The following is a 20,355-nucleotide window of genomic DNA, read 5'->3' on the forward strand; positions in this document are numbered from 1 at the left end:
CAGGGCCGGGCAACAGAATTCGGCTTGCAGCAGTCATGATAAGCCACAGTCATTTGCTTTCTTCAACCTTCATAACATGTGGGAATGGTTTCAAACAGCAGCGACCTCATTTCCCGTATCAAGCAACCGTTGGGCCATTTAAAATGGGTTGGCCATTTAAAAGGAGGGGCTGCGGTTTTCGAGTTAACGTGCAGCACAAACCCAATTAACCCCCCCACACACACACACACACACAATTCTCTGAGATGATTGCTTCACCCCTCCCCCCACCACGTGGCTAACAGCAGGTATGACTTCTTTTCAGCCACAGGAAAACAGCCCAGCAGGAATGGCCACCTCTAAATGTCCCCTTAATAAAATTCCCCTATTTCAACCAGGTGTCCATGAATGACATCACTCTCCTGAGGATAACACAGAGAGATAAAGAACGGATGTTGTTTGAATGCCAGCAAACACCGGGACCATATGCTGCCATGCTTTGTTATGCAATGATTCCAGACTATGTGCTACAGGCCTGGTGTGGTAAAGTGTCCTACCATGGAGGATGGAATAAGGCTGCCCTCCCCAGAAACGTTTTGCAAAGCCTTTGGAGTACCTCCAGGAGAACTTCAGGGAGATGTCCCTGGAGGATTTCTGCTCCATCCCCAGACACATAAACAGACTTTTCCAGTAGCTGTACTGGCCGTATCCCAAGTCTTCATGGCAAATTAATCATTAAATATGCTTGCTTTTAAACCATGTATTATATTTACAAAAGTACACTCACCAGAGGTGCCTTCTCCGGCTTCATGCTCCGTGAGCCCAGGTTGGGAGGGTATTGGCTCCAGGGTGATAAACAGTTCCTGGCTATCGGGGAGAATGGTTTCATCCCCCACCTCCTCATTATCTTCCTCCTCCTGAAAATCCTTATCCCTGTTGCATGAGACTCCCCCCGGCAGGAGTCCACATACAAGAGTAGGGTAGTGGTAGGGGCACCCCTAGAATTGCATGCAGCTGGTCATAGAAGCAGCATGTCTGGGAGGTCTGACCCGGAGCAGTCGTTTGCCTCTTTGGTTTTTTGGTAGGCTTGCCTCAGCTCCTTAAGTTTCACATGGCGCTGCTGTGGGTCCCTGTTATAGTCCCTGTCCTTCATGCCCTGGGAGATTTTTTCAAATATTTTAGCATTTTGTCTTTTGGAACGGAGTTCTGATAGCACGGATTCCTCTCCCCATACAGTGATCAGCTCTAGTTCATCCCGTTCAGTCCATGCTGGAGCTCTTTTGTGATTCTGGGACTGCATGGTCACCTCTGCTGATGAGCTCGCCACGCTGGCCAAACAGGAAATGAAAATCAGAAGTTCCCAGTGCTCTTCCTGTGTACCTGGCTAGTGCATCTGAGTTGAAAGTGCTGTCCAGAGCGGTCACAATGGAGCACTCTGGGATAGCTTCCAGAGGCCAGTACCGTCGAATTGGGTCCACACTACCCTAAATTCGACCCAGCGAGGTCAATTTTAGTGCTACTTCCCTCGCCGCGGAGGAGTATAGAAATCAATTTTAAGAGCCCTTTAAGTCAACAAAAATGGCTTTGTCATGTGGACAGGTGCAAGGTTAAATCGATCTAACACTGCTAAATTCGACCTAAACTCATAGTGTAGACCAGGGCTAAGTATCTGTGAGACTTAAGGATGTACTAAAAATTAAGTATGTTTTTAAGTGCTTTCCTGAATTGAATCCTAAAGGCAGATCAAAAAATAGGGGAATGAATGAAAAATGTAGAATTTTTTTCACACACACACCCCAAAAAAATTCACAATTTCAATGAAATTTTGAAAATTTCAACCAGCTCTGCCTCTTACCTTTTACCTACTATCTTCTTTTCTTTGCATAGTAGGAACGTTTTTTTCTAAGTAGAAAGACACATTGCATAATTCACCCTATGAACTGTACTCTGATAACAATGAGCCATTCCTGGGAATATATTAGCTAGCTATTGGTAGGCTTCACAGGTGACTAAGGGCTGCAGTAGCCAACTGCTATGGTTTATTGCTGTGGTCATGAGAAGTGAACTTCCAAAGTGTCATAGGCTTGGTTTGTATGAAGCCCGAAAATTCAGGCAGTTCTTTGAACTCCCAAAATTACATAAACCCTGAAATCTCATTTTTAATTGAATTTATTGCTTATAAGAAGACCTACGACAGAAAAATCGTCACATACACAACATGTGTAAGTGACTGTTAAAACCAGCCACAGGGCTTAGAACTTGGGAACCTTCAGCACTAGAAGGAAAAGTCTCTACTACTTGAGCTAGCAGACGGAGCCTTAAGTGGCTGCAGCAGCAGCCTTAAAACCCTTCTGTGGCTCAGCTACTAGAGGCAGACAAGAACTCCACCCTGTCCTAGCATGACTTGCCTATGGGCAGTGCAACATTATCCCCAAACCACCTCACCAGTGCGCCTCACCCCAGGCCTGCTGGGACCACCTCTGAAGGTGAGCGTCTAAATCAGCCTTCCAGCCCAGTCAGGTCTTGGCCTGTCTTTTGCATGTAGTTCTCTTTTCACCTCGTTACCTCTTCTATGGGTTTTGAGGCACAGGCCTGAGTTCTTCTGGAACCTCCTCCAGCTCAGCAAGATGCAACTTCCTTATTTCCTTCCCATATGTATTTATTTGGCAGTGCTCCCACTCCCTGCCCTCACTCTTTCCAGGGCAGCTTGGAAGGGAAAATCTAACCACAAAGTAACCCCAACTTACTTGCCAGATAGTTGGAGATTCCCAAGAAATAACATAAACATATACAATATATTCAAGACAGGCATCTTCTTCGTGCAGGAGTCAGGCTGCTTCTGGTGCTAGGATTTCGCCTCCCCACCAAAGGGTGCACGGCTCAAGGTGCAGATTATAATAACTCTACTAAATTCCAAACTTCCGTCTCCCACCCAACCACTCAGACACTCTCACAGCAGGCAGGCAGCCCTGAGCTAGCAGCCAGAGCCGCGGTGCCATGCGGTGGCTGATTTTACCTGGGGAGCTGAAGGGCTGTCGGGGGTGGGGAGAGTTTTCCCAGCAAAACTCCATAAACTGGGAGTCACCTGAAGAGGGAAAGGGCCTAGCTGAGGGATTTTGCTTCCAGGTCCCGAGAGGCTACGATGAGTTAGAATGTAAAGAAATAAGAAGCGATGCAATGGATAAGACAGAGTCTGTCTGGGCAAAAATTACATTGGGGAAGAAAACTAGTAAAGCCTCTCCTATGATAGTGCTTGGGGTGTGCTATAGACCTCCGGGATCTAATTTGGTTATGGATAGAGCCCTTTTTGATGTCTTTAATAAAGTAAATACTAATGGAAACTGCGTGATCATGGGAGACTTTAACTTCCCAGATATAGACTGGAGGACCTGTGCTAGTAATAATAATAGGGCTCAGATTTTCCTAGATGCGATAGCTGATGGATTCCTTCAACAAGTAGTTGCTGAACCGACTAGAGGGGATGCCATTTTAGATTTAATTTTGGTGAGTAGCGAGGACCTCATAGAAGAAATGGTTGTAGGGGACAATCTTGGCTCAAGTGATCATGAGCTAATTCAGTTCAAACTAAATGGAAGGATTAACAAAAATAAATCTGCAACTAGGGTTTTTGATTTCAAAAGGGCTGACTTTCAAAAATTAAGGCAATTAGTTAGGGAAGTGGATTGGACTGAAGAACTTATGGATCTAAAGGCAGTTGAGGCCTGGGATTACTTTAAATCAAAGCTGCAGAAGCTATCGGAAGCCTGTATCCCAAGAAAGGGGAAAAAATTCATAGGAAGGAGTTGTAGACCAAGCTGGATGAGCAAGCATCTTAGAGAGGTGATTATGAAGAAGCAGAAAGCATACAGGGAGTGGAAGATGGGAGGGATCAGCAAGGAAAGCTACCTAATTGAGGTCAGAAGATGTAGGGATAAAGTCAGAGAGGCTAAAAGTCGAGTAGAGTTGGACCTTGCAAAGGGAATTAAAACCAATAGTAAAAGGTTCTATAGCCATATAAATAAGAAGAAAACTAAGAAGGAAGAAGTGGGGCCGCTTAACACTGAGGATGGAGCGGAGGTTAAAGATAATCTAGGCATGGCCCAATATCTAAACAAATACTTTGCCTCAGTCTTTAATAAGGCTAAAGAGGATCTTGGGGATAATGGTAGCATGACAAATGGGAAGGAGGATATAGAGGTAGATATTACCATATCAGAGGTAGAAGCGAAACTGAAACAGCTTAATGGGACTAAATCGGGGGGCCCAGATAATCTTCATCCAAGAATATTAAAGGAATTGGCACCTGAAATTGCAAGCCCATTAGCAAGAATTTTTAATGAATCTGTAAACTCAGGAATAGTACCGAATGATTGGAGAATTGCTAATATAGTTCCTATTTTTAAGAAAGGAAAAAAAAGTGATCCAGGTAACTACAGGCCAGTTAGTTTGACATCTGTAGTATGCAAGGTCCTGGAAAAAATTTTGAAGGAGAAATTAGTTAAGGACATTGAAGTCAATGGTAAATGGGACAAAATACAACATGGTTTTACAAAAGGTAGATCGTGCCAAACCAACCTAATCTCCTTTTTTGAAAAAGTAACAGATTTTTTAGATAAAGGAAATGCAGTGGATCTAATTTACCTAGATTTCAGTAAGGCATTTGATACCGTGCCACATGGGGAATTATTAGTTAAATTGGAGAAGATGGGGATCAATATGAACATCAGAAGGTGGATAAGGAATTGGTTAAAGGGGAGACTGCAACGGGTCCTACTGAAAGGCGAACTGTCAGGTTGGAGGGAGGTTACCAGTGGAGTTCCTCAGGGATCGGTTTTGGGACCAATCTTATTTAATCTTTTTGTTACTGACCTTGGCACAAAAAGTGGGAGTGTGCTAATAAAGTTTGCAGATGATACAAAGCTGGGAGGTATTGCCAATTCGGAGAAGGATCGGGATATTATACAGGAGGATCTGGATGACCTTGTAAACTGGAGTAATAGTAATAGGATGAAATTTAATAGTGAGAAGTGTAAGGTTATGCATTTAGGGATTAATAACAAGAATTTTAGTTATAAGTTGGGGACGCATCAATTAGAAGTAACGGAAGAGGAGAAGGACCTTGGAGTATTGGTTGATCATAGGATGACTATGAGCTGCCAATGTGATATGGCTGTGAAAAAAGCTAATGCGGTTTTGGGATGCATCAGGAGAGGCATTTCCAGTAGGGATAAGGAGGTTTTAGTACCGTTATACAAGGCACTGGTGAGACCTCACCTAGAATACTGTGTGCAGTTCTGGTCTCCCATGTTTAAAAAGGATGAATTCAAACTGGAGCAGGTACAGAGAAGGGCTACTAGGATGATCCGAGGAATGGAAAACTTGTCTTATGAAAGGAGACTTAAGGAGCTTGGCTTGTTTAGCCTAACTAAAAGAAGGTTGAGGGGAGATATGATTGCTCTCTATAAATATATCAGAGGGATAAATATAGGAGAGGGAGAGGAATTATTTAAGCTCAGCACCAATGTGGACACAAGAACAAATGGGTATAAACTGGCCACCAGGAAGTTTAGACTTGAAATCAGACGAAGGTTTTTAACCATCAGAGGAGTGAAGTTTTGGAATAACCTTCCAAGGGAAGCAGTGGGGGCAAAAGATCTATCTGGTTTTAAGATTCTACTCGATAAGTTTATGGAGGAGATGGTATGATGGGATAATGGGATTTTGGTAAGTAATTGATCTTTAAATATTCAGGGTAAATAGGCCAAATCCCCTGAGATGGGATATTAGATGGATGGGATCTGATTTACTATAGAAAATTCTTTCCTGGGTATCTGGCTGGTGAATCTTGCCCATGTGCTCAGGGTTTGGCTGATTGCCATATTTGGGGTCGGGAGGGAGTTTTCCTCCAGGGCAGATTGGAGAGGCCCTGGAGGTTTTTTTGCCTTCCTCTGTAGCATGGGGCATGGTTGACTGGAGGGAGGCTTCTCTGCTCCTTGAAGTTTTGAACCATGATTTGAGGACTTCAATAGCTCAGACATGGGTGAGGTTTTTCATAGGAGTGGTGGGTGACATTCTGTGGCCTGCGCTGTGCAGGAGGTCGGACTAGATGATCAGAGTGGTCCCTTCTGACCTTAGTATCTATGAATCTATGAATCTAGGCTAGTTCTCAGGGGGAACCCTGCATGAAGGAATCGACTCACCAGCTCCCCACACAGCCAGTCCTGCCCTTTCTGTGGCTGACTCCAGACCCCTCCAAAATGGCTTCCCCCCTCCCACTGTGCTCCCGGGGCAAGCATCACGCTTCTTATTGGTCAGGCTAGCTCTTCTTCCCACGCTATCACTTGTCAATCATTTGACTCTGCCCTTTCCCTCATTTCTCTCAGACACTACCCCTCCTCCAAGCAGGCTACTTGCCATTCACCCCCTGTCACTGTCTCCTCTCTCCATCTTGGTTGCCCGGCAGACCCAGAGTCTGCCCATGGTTTGCCTCCCTCCCAGGGACAGTGCCTCTCCCTGAGCAACCGGGGTACAGAGCTCCGGGTACCTGGCTGAGCTCCTTGGGGGTGACACACAGCCAACAATGGAGCCAGTTACTCCAACTGAGACTTCCAGCCACCTTCTGGTCAGCCATGAGATATCGGACAAGAGTCATGTGTTGTCACCAGCTGGTCACTGAGAGGTGCAAAGCCCCAAATCTAGTTCCCAGTGCCCCAAGAAGAATCATGCTTTTTCATCATGAAAGTTCTAGTCTTTCCTGGGGGGATAGGAGGGTTGTCTTTATTGGCTGAAGAGAAAATGCCAGTAGAACAGCTTGGCTGTTCTCTATGGGTGCCATTCTCAGTCCTAGCTACCATAACATAAGACCATAAGAACAGTCATATTGGCCCATCTAGCCCTGTCTCCTGTCTGCTGACAGTGGCCAGTGCGAGATCCTCACAGGAAATGAACAGAACAGGGCAATTATCGGGTGATGCATTCCCTGTTGTCCAGTCCCAACATCTGGCAACGAGGCTTAGTGTAAGGGGGCTGTTGGTCCCTTATTGAAACTGGGGGGGGGGGCAGGGGGGAAGGAGAAGGACTGAGGCTGGTTCTTATATTTTTCTATTAAATTTGTATTAATTTTTTTCAAAATATATATATATAGAAAAAACAAACTGTATTTAAACTACTTATAATATATTAACCATTTCCTACCTAACCTAAGCTATTCTTGAAACATTTCATTATGTATATAATATGAATGGTTAAAATATGAGTCAATTATTTCTATTACACAATTTACAGACAAAATTTGTTTGTAAAAATCCAACTAGCTACAGCAAAAGTATTAAGTTATCCTAAAGAATAGAAGCAAAGTTCAGAGGAGGGGAATAGAGATGGGGAGGGAAGGAAGAGGGTAGAGAAAAGGGGAAAGCAGGAGTGCGAGCATTCATTAAATAAGGGATCATTCAGATATTTCCAGGAAAGCATCCCATATCTCTGAGAATTGTTCTTGGGTATGTCTGTTACAGAACACAAGTCCTTTCCATGGTGGCCATGCTTACGATATCTGTGTTCCAGTCTTCAATTGTTGGTCACTTTTTGGATTGACATGCTTTTAGCAATTACTAGTGCTCTGCTTAGCCAATGTTTTTCAGATTTATTCAGGTTCCAACTAACATCCATTAGATTTAAAATTACATTTTTAGCTTGTAACACAATTTTATCTGACAGGAAAAAAGTAACTCTGCAATTAAGTTCTTCCAAAAACATGAGTGTAGACACATTCCCAGAACATATAAGTGGGCTGGTTCTTATGTGGGACTTCAATCACCCTGACATCTGCTGGGAGAGCAATACAGCAGTTCACAGACAATCCAGGAAGTTTTTGGAGAGTGTTGGGTACAACTTCCCGGTGCAACTACTGGAGGAACCAACCAGGGGCCGTTCTCATCTTGATCTGCTGCTTACAAACAGGGAAGAATTGGTAGGGGAAGTAGACGTGGGTGGCAACCTGGGCAGCAGTGACCATCAGATAGTCGGGTTCAGGATCCTCACAAAAGGAAGAAAGGAGAGTAGCAAAATATGGACCCTGGACTTCAGAAAAGCAGACTTTGATTCCCTTAAGGAACTGATGGGGAGGATCCCCTGGGAGGCTAATATGAGGGGGCAAGGAGTCCAGGAAAGCTGGCTGTATTTTAAAGAAGCCTTATTGGGGGCGCAGGAACAAACCATCCCGATGTGCAGAAAGAATAGCAAATATGGCAGGCAACCAGCTTGGCTTAATAGTGAAATCTTCAGTGAGCTTAAACACAAAAAGGAAGCTTACAAGAAGTGGAAGCTTGGGCAGACGACTAGGGAGGAGTATAAAGATATTGCTCAATCATGCAAGGGGTGTAATCATAGAATCATAGAATATCAGGATTGGAAGGGACCTCAGGAGGTCATCTAGTCCAACCCCCTGCTCAAAGCAGGACCAATCCCCAACTAAATCATCCCAGCCAGGGCTTTGTCAAGCCTGACCTTAAAAACCTCAAAGGAAGGAGATTCCACCACCTCCCGAGGTAACATGCTTCACCACCCTCCTAGTGAAAAAGTTTTTCCTAATATCCAACCTAAACTTCCCCCACTGCAACTTGAGACCATGACTCCTTGTTCTGTCATCTGCTACCACTGAGAACAGTCTAGATCCATCCTCTTTGGAACCCCCTTTCAGATAGTTGAAAGCAACTATCAAATCCCCCCCTCATTCTTCTCTTCTGCAGACTAAACAATCCCAGTTCCCTCAGCCTCTCCTCATAAGTCATGTGTTCCAGTCCCCTAATAATGTTTGTTGCCCTCCGCTGGGTGCTTTCCAATTTTTCCACATCCTTCTTGTAGTGTGGGGCCCAAAACTGGACACAGGGTGCAGTCCACACCATCCTCCAGATCATTAATGAAGATATTGAACAAAACTGGCCCCAGGACCAAACCTTGGGGCACTCTGCTTGATACCTGCTGCCAACTAGACATGGAGCCATTGATCACTATCCATTGAGCCCGACGATCTAGCCAGCTTTCTATCCACCTTATAGTCCATTCATCAAGCCCACACTTCTTTAACTTGCTGGCAAGAATACTGTGGGAGACCGTATCAAAAGCTTTGCTAAAGTCAAGGAATAACACGTCCACTGCTTTCCCCTCATCCACAGAGCCAGTTATCTCATCATAGAAGGCAATTAGATTAGTCAGGCATGACTTGGCCTTGGTGAATCCATCCTAGCTGTTCCTGATCACTTTCCTCTCCTCTAAGTGCTTCAGAATTGATTCCTTGAGGACCTGCTCCATGATTTTTCCAGGGATTGAGGTGAGGCTGACTGGCCTGTAGTAATCAGGAAGACCAAAACACAACTGGAGTTGCAGCTAGTGAGGGATGTGAAGGGTAACAAGAAGGGTTTCTACAGGTATGTTAGCAACCAGAAAAAGGTCAGGGAAAGTGTGGGACCCTTAATGAATGGAGGAAGCAACCTAGTGACAGATGAAGTGTAAAAAGCTGAAGTACTCAATGCATTTTTTGCCTCGGTCTTCACAGAGAAGGTCAGTTCCCACACTTCTGTCTTGGGCAACACAGTAAAGGGAAGAGGTGAGCAGCCATCGACATAGTGTTGTCTATCTGGGGGGATTAGGTCGATATAACTATGTCACTCAGAAGTTTGTGGAGAGAGCGTTGCATCATGGGTAGCTACCCCACTATGTAATTCACCACCCTCTGCCACTGGGACCTCTGGGAACAGATCGCAGTGTATCATGGGGCCATGCTCGCCATCCCATGATGTATTTCTTTCTATCCCATCATTCCATGGGCTTCTGAGTTCATTTTGCACCATTTTTCACCAGCCCTTGTAAACTATGTGCCTGCCTTCTCTGCCTGAAACATGGATCCTGAACTGCTGACCAGTCTGGTGATGATCATTATGAACACAATGCGGCTGATCCTGCGGTATTTCATGAGCTGTAAAACAGAGAGAGAATCAGAACCATTACTGGAGTCTATATAGGGATCAGTCCTGGGACCAGTCCTGGGATCAGTGCTTTGACCTGTATTGGGTCCAGTACTGGGATCTATTCTGGGATCAGTGCTGGGACCAGTACTGGGAAAAGTACTGGGAGTAGCACTGAAGTCTGTACTGGGACCAATCATAGGACCAGTACTGGAGTCTGAACTGGACCAGTACTGGGTTCTGTACTGAGACAAGTCATGGGACCAGTACTGTGGTCTGTATTGAGACATTCACTGTGGTCTGTACTGGTCCCCGTAATGGGACAAGCAAGTCATTAACCTGTATTAGACCAAAGTATTACAGTCCTCTGGAGACTAAGCTACTGTGTCAGAGGCAAAGAACAGGCGGGACCGAGATTTGCCAGTCCCTGAGGCCCCTGCAATGGCAGGGCATTGATTCAATGAGATACTTAAGGCACAGACTAGAAATTTTCAAATGGAACTTTTATCCATTAGTTGAATGCCAATTCGTTGAAAGTGAAACATGGCAATTTTGATGACATTTCATTTAGAAAGTCACCATATTTCGATCTTCTGTTTCACCAGGATGTTTCATTTCAATGCTTGTATTTTATGTAATAAAATGTTTAAAAAGTCAAAAATTGGAACGACTCATTTTGATTGAGCCAGTGCTCACTTTTGGATGCAGGCCAGTACAATAAAGGCCTTTGGTTTCCATGCATAACGCAGAGCCCTGAGACATTGTCTCTCCTTCTCCTTCAACCATGGATGCCACCAGGGGTGGCGGCAATAACTGGTCACATCGGCATACCAGGGGTATTCCCACCTGCCCACAGCAGAAACAAGGTGCTGTTCTAATTGGTTCCACAGGGACCTGCCTGAGACACCCTGCCTGGAGAGGCCCTTTAGGGAGAAGATCTCCTCCACTCACCAAACTCCTCCTATAAATCATTCAAGTTTTCTATCAAGTGGGAGCCCACTGGAGTCAGCCAGGAAATGTACCTTCTCTTCCACAGGTAAGTCTGGCCATGCCAGGCAATGGTAGGATCAGGATCCCATTTGCCCCCTATCTCTGGCTTGAATGAGGAAGGAGGTATTGTCTAGCCCCCTCCCTTCTCTACCCCATGCCCGGTGATTAACCCTACGACCATGATGGCTAAACATGGATTTAATCTTTCTCTCCTTCGCTCAGGAGATGGCTGTGAATGGCAAACATTCAGGGATCCCTGTGGTGCTTCACACACTGCTGCCTGGACCCACCCAGTCAGACCCCAGTGTTGATCCCAGAATGCACCCCTGGCTGCCATCCAGCACACAGTCACAGCCCATGCCCAGTTTTGGGTATTAGCCTTTTTCCCTAACTTGGGACACCCAAGTTGTGTTTAAAACCAGCCCTGAGATCTTACAGCTGGATCATCGGGTCACAGACATGGGGCAGAAGAGAGCACTAGGTTTCCTCTGATGCACATCCTTCCCACAACCCCCACGTAGCGTCCCACTGCAGTTCCAGTGTTGGCTGCTGAGCAGAAAAGTGCTTCTTCACAGGTCAGCTCTTGTAAAAGCAAAGACTCCATCTTCCCCTAAACTTCATGGTATCCTGCCTTCTCCAGTGAGTAGGGTCACAACTGAAATGGTATTTCTGATGCCCAGGTCATGTCCCAAGAGCAGCTGGGAGATCAAAATTTATTTGCTCATATAACAAAGAGTTTGGCAGAACGTGCAAATTACTAGCTCGTGGGTGCTGTCTACAAAGCTTTTCTTTGAAAAGAAGAAAAGGTAAAGGGGTGACTTGATCACAGTTTAAGAATCAACGTGGAGAAGAGAAAGCTGTTAATAGAGGGCTCTTAGTCTAGCAGACAAAGGTCTAAGAAGATCCAATGGCTGGAAGCTGAAGCTAGATAAAGTCAGACTAGAAATAAGGCACAATTTTTAATAGAGTAATTAAGCACTGGAACAAATTACCAAGGGCTGTGGTGTCTTCTCCACTATCGGAAATGTTTAAATCAAGACTGGGTATTTGTCAGAAGGATCTCCTCTAGTTCAAATGGAAAATAACTCGGGGAAGTTCTATGGCCTGTGTGATAATGGAGGTCAGATGATCACTGTGGACTTTCTGGCCTTCAAATTTATGAATATGAAGAGGAATGCTATTAGATAAGCAGATAGGGCCAGATCCTCAGCTGGAATAAATCCTCTCTGACCTCCAAAGGACCAGGGCGCCCCCAGTTTTTCCCATGGTACACACTGTCAATCCCTGTGGGGCCATCCCTGCTGCAGCTACTGGCCCCAGCATGTTACCTGCTTATCCACACCATGTTCAGCCCCCACCTTCCAGTCCAGCCCGCACAGGTGCAGTGTCGCTCCCCATCCGGGGAGGGGACATGGACTGCTGGAAGTGGGGCAAGGCTGGGCAGGTCCCTGGGGTAGAGTTCTGGTGCAGCAGCCGGCCCTACGGCAGCAGCAAAGAGTAGCGGCATGAAGCATGGCCTGTGCTGGGGCTTCTCACTGCTGCCAATCGTGCATAACATGCATATGGCTGTAGACACTACTGCCTAGGGCTACGTCAATTCACACCAGCTGTAGATCTGGCCCACACATGATCTTAGCTCTGCCCCTTTTGTGGGTTTCTAGCATTCAGTCTTTAATCCCTCATACACTATTTCTCAGATTTCACAACGTATCAGAGCATCTTTTGTATACTGACATTATTTTTAATGTCATCATGACCCAGCTGATTTTTAGTGGCTTCAACATTTTATATGGTAAACTGTGTCCTCTATAATCTGTATTTTAGTAATGGTTTCAGCCTTCATGTACTATACATTTTCCTGTCAAGGCACAATTGAGGGTGTGAGGCACTTAACTAACATAGCTGTGAACTTCAGTGGCCTTAGATGTAGTAGCTAATTCTAACCATTAGTCCATGTTGTGTATGTATGGCTTACTGTGTAGTTTTCACTGGACGTGAGCAAAATTTTTCAGCCACGGGGTTTTTTTTCACCAAAAAATGCAGATTGGGGTCAATCAAAATGTTTTGTGAATTTGTGTTGAATTCGCTAAATTGTTTTGGTTGGAAAAAAAGAAGTCTAAATGTTTTGTTTCAACATTTTTAAAATGAAATGTTTTTACTTGAATTCAAAATTACTCTTAGTTTTTTATTTTATTTCAATTTTATTTAATTTTTTAAAGGTTAAAAACTCAAACAAAATTAAACATTTCATTTTGGGTTGACCAAAATATTTTGTTTGAGCTGAAGCAAAAAGAATGCCGCTTTTTCGGTTACACAAAACAATTTTTTTAAATTATTTTGGATCAGCAATAAACTGAAAATTAGTTCTTCACACAACTCTGATTTGCATAGAAATGCATTTCATGGGCTCTGGTTGACTATCCTACAGAGCAATGTTCAGTACTATACAATCTTCTCAGAAGAGAAGGAGGGCATGGTGCACCCAAACTACATGTCCCATGAGGAATTATAGTGGCATTTTCTCACTGAATTATTTCATGTTTTGGACAAAATATTTTTTTACCATAAAATGATTTTTTTTTTTGCATGGGAGAGACTTGTTTTCCAACCAGTTCTAATGTTTGGGAATTATTTAGTGAGGCTGACCAAAGCCAACTTTAGGCAAGATACCAGGAAACATTTCTGAACAGCAAAATCTATTTGGCTGTGGACTGAGCTGGCAAGAGCATCAACATCTGAGTCACTCAGTGTTAGATTGCACAGGAGCATGTATTGTAGAAAGCACTCCTACAGTGGAGTTATGCAGCGCATAGGACAAGATGACTTAGGTCTTTCCAGCTCTGACATCAGTGACCTAGAGATGTTTTCTCCTTATGTTGAGGGCAGAGCTCAGGGAAAGTTACCATTTAATTAAGGGTGAGGAATGAAATGTGTGATTACAAAATGCTGATGAAAGCTAATCCTGAAATTGGCTGTTTTTATGAGTTTGTACATCCCTACTTTAACAGGGCACTTGCAAGATAATCCTATGGCAGAAAAGTGGCCTCCAGTGGTCATTTGAGGTAGTACATAGTGTGTGGATACATATACATGTCAAGGGGTATATAATGTGCAGCAACACTTTCCGTAGAAGCTCTGGCTTCCTTGTAGCTTTCTGACAATATTTTACATTGGGCTGACATCTCCTAGCCCAGACATGAATTTCTTTTGGAAAATATGGTAAAATTCTGATCTGATGCTTTTGAGTTTAGTTGAGTGTGAACAACTCAACTAGAGATGATAGCAGATACACCACCCTGGAGCATCACAGGCTGAAATAATCAGCAGGGAGGAAATCCACTAGCAGCACATAACTAATTGATCACATTTTTTCTGTTTTCTGCTTGCAGAACTTCTGAGAACAGATCACAACTTTCAGAAAGTTATTAGTTTACTAGACACTTCCCCCCCCCCGAATTTTCTACAGACTGATTCAGAACAGTTTGTTGTGAGTATTCTCTGTCTATCTGCAGATCCTGAGATTGTGTAAACTGTCATCACTCCATTGACTTCATCAGCTGAGGATTTACCTCCTGATTCTTGCATAGCTCCCATTCCCACTGTATATGAGCACATACTCACAGCTGACAAAATTGAGGAGGGTGCAGAGAAGAGCCACAGAAATTATTTGAAGCCTGGGAAAAATGTCTTCCAATGAGGGAGATTCAGTGTTGTTGTAGCCATGTCAGTCCCAGGATATTAGCGAGACAAGGCGGGTGAGGTAATAAATTTTATTGGACTAAACTGTCCAATTAAAATTAAACTGTCCAATTAAATTCATCATTTTGCCAGACACTAAAAACCATGGTCTTAATAAAGACACTGTATATATGACTTATTACAAAATCTGAAACCCAGTAGCTCCCCCTCCCCTTTTTGTTCTGACTACAGGGGTGTTAATGGTGCTCAATCTGTTCAGTTTATCAAAAAAGAAACTCCAGATTGACTTGATTATAGTGTATAAGTACTTTCATGAGGAGAAAATTCTGGGTACTAAAGGGGTTTTTAATCAACAAAAAGCAGAACAAGAACCAAGGCCTGGAAATGAAGTCCAGACCTATTCAAATTAGAAATATACCAAATTTTAATTTAATGCAGGCGACAACCACTGCAACAAGCTACAAAGGGAAGTGGTGGATTCTTCAAGTCTTCGGATCAAGACTGGAGGTCTTTCTGGAAGATATGCTTTAGTCAAACACAAGGCATTGGGCTCAACACAGGATTAACTAGTTGAAATGCTATGGCTGGCATTATACAGAAAATTAAATTAGATTATCTTCTGTTCCTAAAATGTGTGACTATTAAGATTAGAGATGTGTTGGTGAATTGTCAAAGGGAATACGGATGCATATGCCCCACAGATGTCCAGTTTAGGAGAGCACAGCTGAGGAAACTAATGGGATTGTCTCCTGCTTCCATAGCTTTTGCTTGACCGTCTCTGGAATATTGGGTTCAGTTCTGGGGACCTAGGTACCAGAAAGATGTTGACTGACTAAGCAGAGTTCAGAAAAGATTATGGGGCTGGAGGGAGTGACCTCTGAAGAAAGATTACCAGAGTTTAAATATGTACAGAATGGGTAAGAGATGACGAAGCCCCCTATCCAGCTCCCACTGAAGTCAACAGAAAGGCTTCCACTGATTTCAATCAGAGTTGGATCAGACCGTAGGTAGGGGCATGAAATATTTGGGGTGAAATTCTGGCTGCACTGATGTAAGTGGAAAAATTCACATTGACTTCAGTGAATCCTGGATCTCACCCTTGGTGAATGAATTTTTAAAGGTGCTGAACACTTGTGGTTCCCATTGGCTTCCATGGGGGTTGCGGGGGCTGAGCACTCCTGAGGGACTGGGGAAACCAAGGAGGTAAGGATTTGCAGAGGGTGACACGGGGGACCATAGGTAAGAGTAGCAGGAAGCAGTTAAAGAAGATTTAGGCTGGCTATCAGATAAAATTGCTTAACAGTGAGATAAACTAGGATGTGAGGGAAGCCCCATCATTTGTGGTAAGGCCTTAATATCTTCAAAGCATGCTACAGCATGAATTAATTAAACTGAACACCTCTGGGAAGTGTGCATTGATACCCCCAATTTACAGAGGGGCAAATGAGACACTAAGAGGCAAATCCAGGACTTGCCCAAGTGACACAGTAAGTCAGGAGCAGAAACTGAAACCAGCTCTCTTTGCTCTCAGTCTCTTGCCTTATCATCTAAACTGCACTTGCCTCTCTCTATATGGGGTTGTGATGGAAACTCTGGACCCAGACCCTACAGTTTGTAGGGGTAGCTCCACTGCAATGCGCACCCCACTCTCTGTTCCATGCTGGGGGTGGGGAATGGGCATATCATGAATGGCTTCTTGAGTGGCTCATGTATTAACATGCTTCTGCCTTCCCATCCCACGAGGTGATGCCTATGGAGACCACGGAGAAGGGAAGCAACCACACCCTGGTGACACAGTTCATCCTTGTGGATTTCACGACAGAGCCACACCTGCGGGTGGCCCTCTTTGTGCTCTTCCTCATCTCCTACAGTCTGACACTTATAGGGAATCTGGGCTTTATGACATTGATCTTCCTGGACCCACGCCTACACACTCCCATGTACTTCTTTGTGAGCAGCTTCTCCTTTCTGGATATCTGGTACTTCTTGGTCTACACCCCCTGGATCCTGTCTGACTGCATCACCAAGAGTAAGGTCATATCTTATGCTGGCTGTGCTGCCCAGTTCTTCTTCTCCTCTGGCTTGGCCTATAGTGAGTGCTTCCTGCTGGCTGCCATGGCCTATGACCGTGATGTGGCCATCTGCAACCCACTGCTTTATGTCTCCACCATGCCCAGGAAGCTCTGATTCCAGCTAGTGGCCTGCTCCTATGCAGCTGGCTTTGCCAACGCCATAATGCACATAGGCAACACCTTCCCCCTGAGTTTCTGTGGGGACAACACCATCAATCACTATTTCTGTGATGCACCACCACTGGTGAAATGGCTTGCGATGACACCCGGGTCTATGAGCTCATCCTGGCCACTGTTATCGGCTGCAACGTGGTGGCCACCACTGCTCTCATCCTGGGCTCCTACACAGCCATTGGGGTGGCCATCTTGCGCATCCGCTCGGCCACTGGCAGGCTCAGGGCCTTCTCCACCTGCTCTGCCCATCTAGTCTCTGTCACCCTCTGCTACTGCTCCATCCTTTTCATGTACGCATGGCCCAGCTCCCAGCATACTCCAGAGTGGGACAAGGTGGGTGCTTCATTTTACACTGTGGACAGCCCCATGATCTACAGCCTGCGCAACAAGGATGTGAAAGAGGCACTGAGGAAAGCCTTTGGGAGAGCCACAGCATCCAAGTGAATGGAAGCAGCAACTGCGGGTCTGAATACACAGTTGAGTAAGAGTTCTCTGCGGTGTCCTTAGTTATTGATTTAGGGATGAGGAACTTGCCCCACTCAAGAAGGCTGAACTGGAGACCCTAGGTCTCTGGCAGTGGGAACTCTACCATCCTGTGTGCCCCATGGACAGCTACTTGCCCAGTTCCCAGTTCTGTGTGCCTAGACCACCGGACCAGGGGGATGAGGTGGACGAGGCTTCCTTCCAGCAACCAACGGAAGTTACTAGATCGCAGGTCCTGGTTCTCATGGGAGACTTCAATCACCCTAGTATCTTCTGGGAGAGCAATACAGTGGTGCACACACAATCCAGGAAGTTTTTGGAAAGTGTAGGGGACAATTTCCTGGTGCAAGTGCTGGAAGAACCAACTAGGGGCAGAGTTCTTCTTGACTTGCTGCTCACAAACCGGAAAGAATTAGTAGGGGAAGCAAAAGTGGTTGGGAACCTGGAAGGCAGTGATCATGAGATGGTCAGGTTCAGGATCCTGACACAAGGAAGAAAGGAGAGCAGCAGAATACGGACCCTGGACTTCAGAAAAGCAGACTTTGACTCCCTCAGGGAACTGATGGGCTGGATCCCCTGGGAGAATAATATGAGGGGGAAAGGAGTCCAGGAGAGCTGGCTGTATTTTCAAGAATCCTTATTGAGGTTACAGGGACAAACCATCCCAATGTGTAGAAAGAATAGTAAATATGGCTGGCGACCAACTTGGCTTAACAGTGAAATTTTCAGTGAGCTTAAACACAAAAAGGAAGCTTACAAGAAGTGGAAGATTGGACAAATGACCAGGGAGGAGTATAAAAATATTGCTCAGGCATGCAGGAGTGAAATCAGGAAGGCCAAATCACACTTGGAATTGCAGCTAGCAAGAGATGTTAAGAGTAACAAGAAGGGTTTCTTCAGGTATGTTAGCAACAAGAAGAAAGTCAAGAAAAGTGTGGGTCCCTTACTGAATGAGGGAGGCAACCTAGTGACAGAGGAGGTGAAAAAAGCCAATGTACTCAATGCTTTTTTTGCCTCTGTCTTCATGAACAAGGTCAGCTCCCGGATTACTGCACTGGGCAGCACAGCATGGGGAGGAGGTGACCAGCCCTCTGTGGAGAAAGAAGTGGTTCGGGACTATTTAGAAAAGCTGGACGAGCACAAGTCCATGGGGTTGGATGCGCTGCATCCGAGAGTGCTAAAGGAGTTGGCGGATGTGATTGCATAGCCATTGGCCGCTATCTTTGAAAACTCATGGTCATCGGGGAAGGTCCCGGAAGACTGGAAAAAGGCTAATGCAGTGCCCATCTTTAAAAAAGGGAAGAAGGAGGATCTGGGGAACTACAGGCCAGTCAGTCTCACCTCAGTCCCTGGAAAAATCATGGAGCAGGTCCTCAAGGAATCAATTCTGAAGCACTTAGAGGAGAGGAAAGTGATCAGGAGCAGTCAGCATGGATTCACCAAGGGCAAGTCATGCCTGACTAATCTAATTGCCTTCTATGACGAGATAACTGGCTCTGTGGATGAGGGGAAAGCAGTGGACGTGATATTCTTTGACTTAGCAAAGTTTTTGAAACAGTCTCCCACAGTATTCTTGCCAGCAAGTTAGAATCATAGAATCATAGAATCATAGAATATCAGGGTTGGAAGGGACCCCAGAAGGTCATCTAGTCCAACCCCCTGCTCAAAGCAGGACCAAGTCCCAGTTAAATCATCCCAGCTAGGGCTTTGTCAAGCCTGACCTTAAAAACCTCTAAGGAAGGAGATTCTACCACCTCCCTAGGTAACGCATTCCAGTGTTTCACCACCCTCTTAGTGAAAAAGTTTTTCCTAATATCCAATCTAAACCTCCCCCATTGCAACTTGAGACCATTACTCCTCGTTCTGTCATCTGCTACCATTGAGAACAGTCTAGAGCCATCCTCTTTGAAACCCCCTTTCAGGTAGTTGAAAGCAGCTATCAAATCCCCCCTCATTCTTCTCTTCTGCAGACTAAACAATCCCAGCTCCCTCAGCCTCTCCTCATAAGTCATGTGCTCTAGACCCCTAATCATTTTCGTTGCCCTTCGTTGTACTCTTTCCAATTTATCCACATCCTTCCTGTAGTGTGGGGCCCAAAACTGGACACAGTACTCCAGATGAGGCCTCACCAGTGTCGAATAGAGGGGAACGATCACGTCCCTCGATCTGCTCGCTATGCCCCTACTTATACAACCCAAAATGCCATTGGCCTTCTTGGCAACAAGGGCACACTGCTGACTCATATCCAGCTTCTCGTCCACTGTCACCCCTAGGTCCTTTTCCGCAGAACTGCTGCCGAGCCATTCGGTCCCTAGTCTGTAGCGGTGCATTGGATTCTTCCATCCTAAGTGCAGGACCCTGCATTTATCCTTATTGAACCTCATTAGATTTCTTTTGGCCCAATCCTCCAATTTGTCTAGGTCCTTCTGTATCCTATCCCTCCCCTCCAGTGTATCTACCACTCCTCCCAGTTTAGTATCATCCGCAAATTTGCTGAGAGTGCAATCCACACCATCCTCCAGATCATTTATGAAGATATTGAACAAAACGGGCCCCAGGACCGACCCCTGGGGCACTCCACTTGATACCGGCTGCCAACTAGACATGGAGCCATTGATCACTACCCGTTGAGCCCGACAATCTAGCCAGCTTTCTACCCACCTTATAGTGCATTCATCCAGCCCATACTTCCTTAACTTGCTGACAAGAATGCTGTGGGAGACCGTGTCAAAAGCTTTGCTAAAGTCAAGAAACAATACATCCACTGCTTTCCCTTCATCCACAGAACCAGTAATCTCATCATAAAAGGCGATTAGATTAGTCACGCATGACCTTCCCTTGGTGAATCCATGCTGACTGTTCCTGATCACTTTCCTCTCCTCTAAGTGCTTCAGGATTGATTCTTTGAGGACCTGCTCCATGATTTTTCCAGGGACTGAGGTGAGGCTGACCGGCCTGTAGTTCCCAGGATCCTCCTTCTTCCCTTTTTTAAAGATGGG

The 20,355-nt window shown here is 45.2% G+C and overlaps 1 pseudogene; it reads left to right on the forward strand.

Annotated features, from left to right (window-relative positions):
- Positions 1 to 16,373: 16,373 nt before the first annotated feature.
- LOC119856929 lies at positions 16,374 to 17,317 on the forward strand (annotated as a pseudogene).
- Positions 17,318 to 20,355: the final 3,038 nt, after the last annotated feature.

This window comes from Dermochelys coriacea, chromosome 6 (assembly GCF_009764565.3).
Source record: "Dermochelys coriacea isolate rDerCor1 chromosome 6, rDerCor1.pri.v4, whole genome shotgun sequence".
NCBI classification, from domain to species: domain Eukaryota; kingdom Metazoa; phylum Chordata; order Testudines; family Dermochelyidae; genus Dermochelys; species Dermochelys coriacea.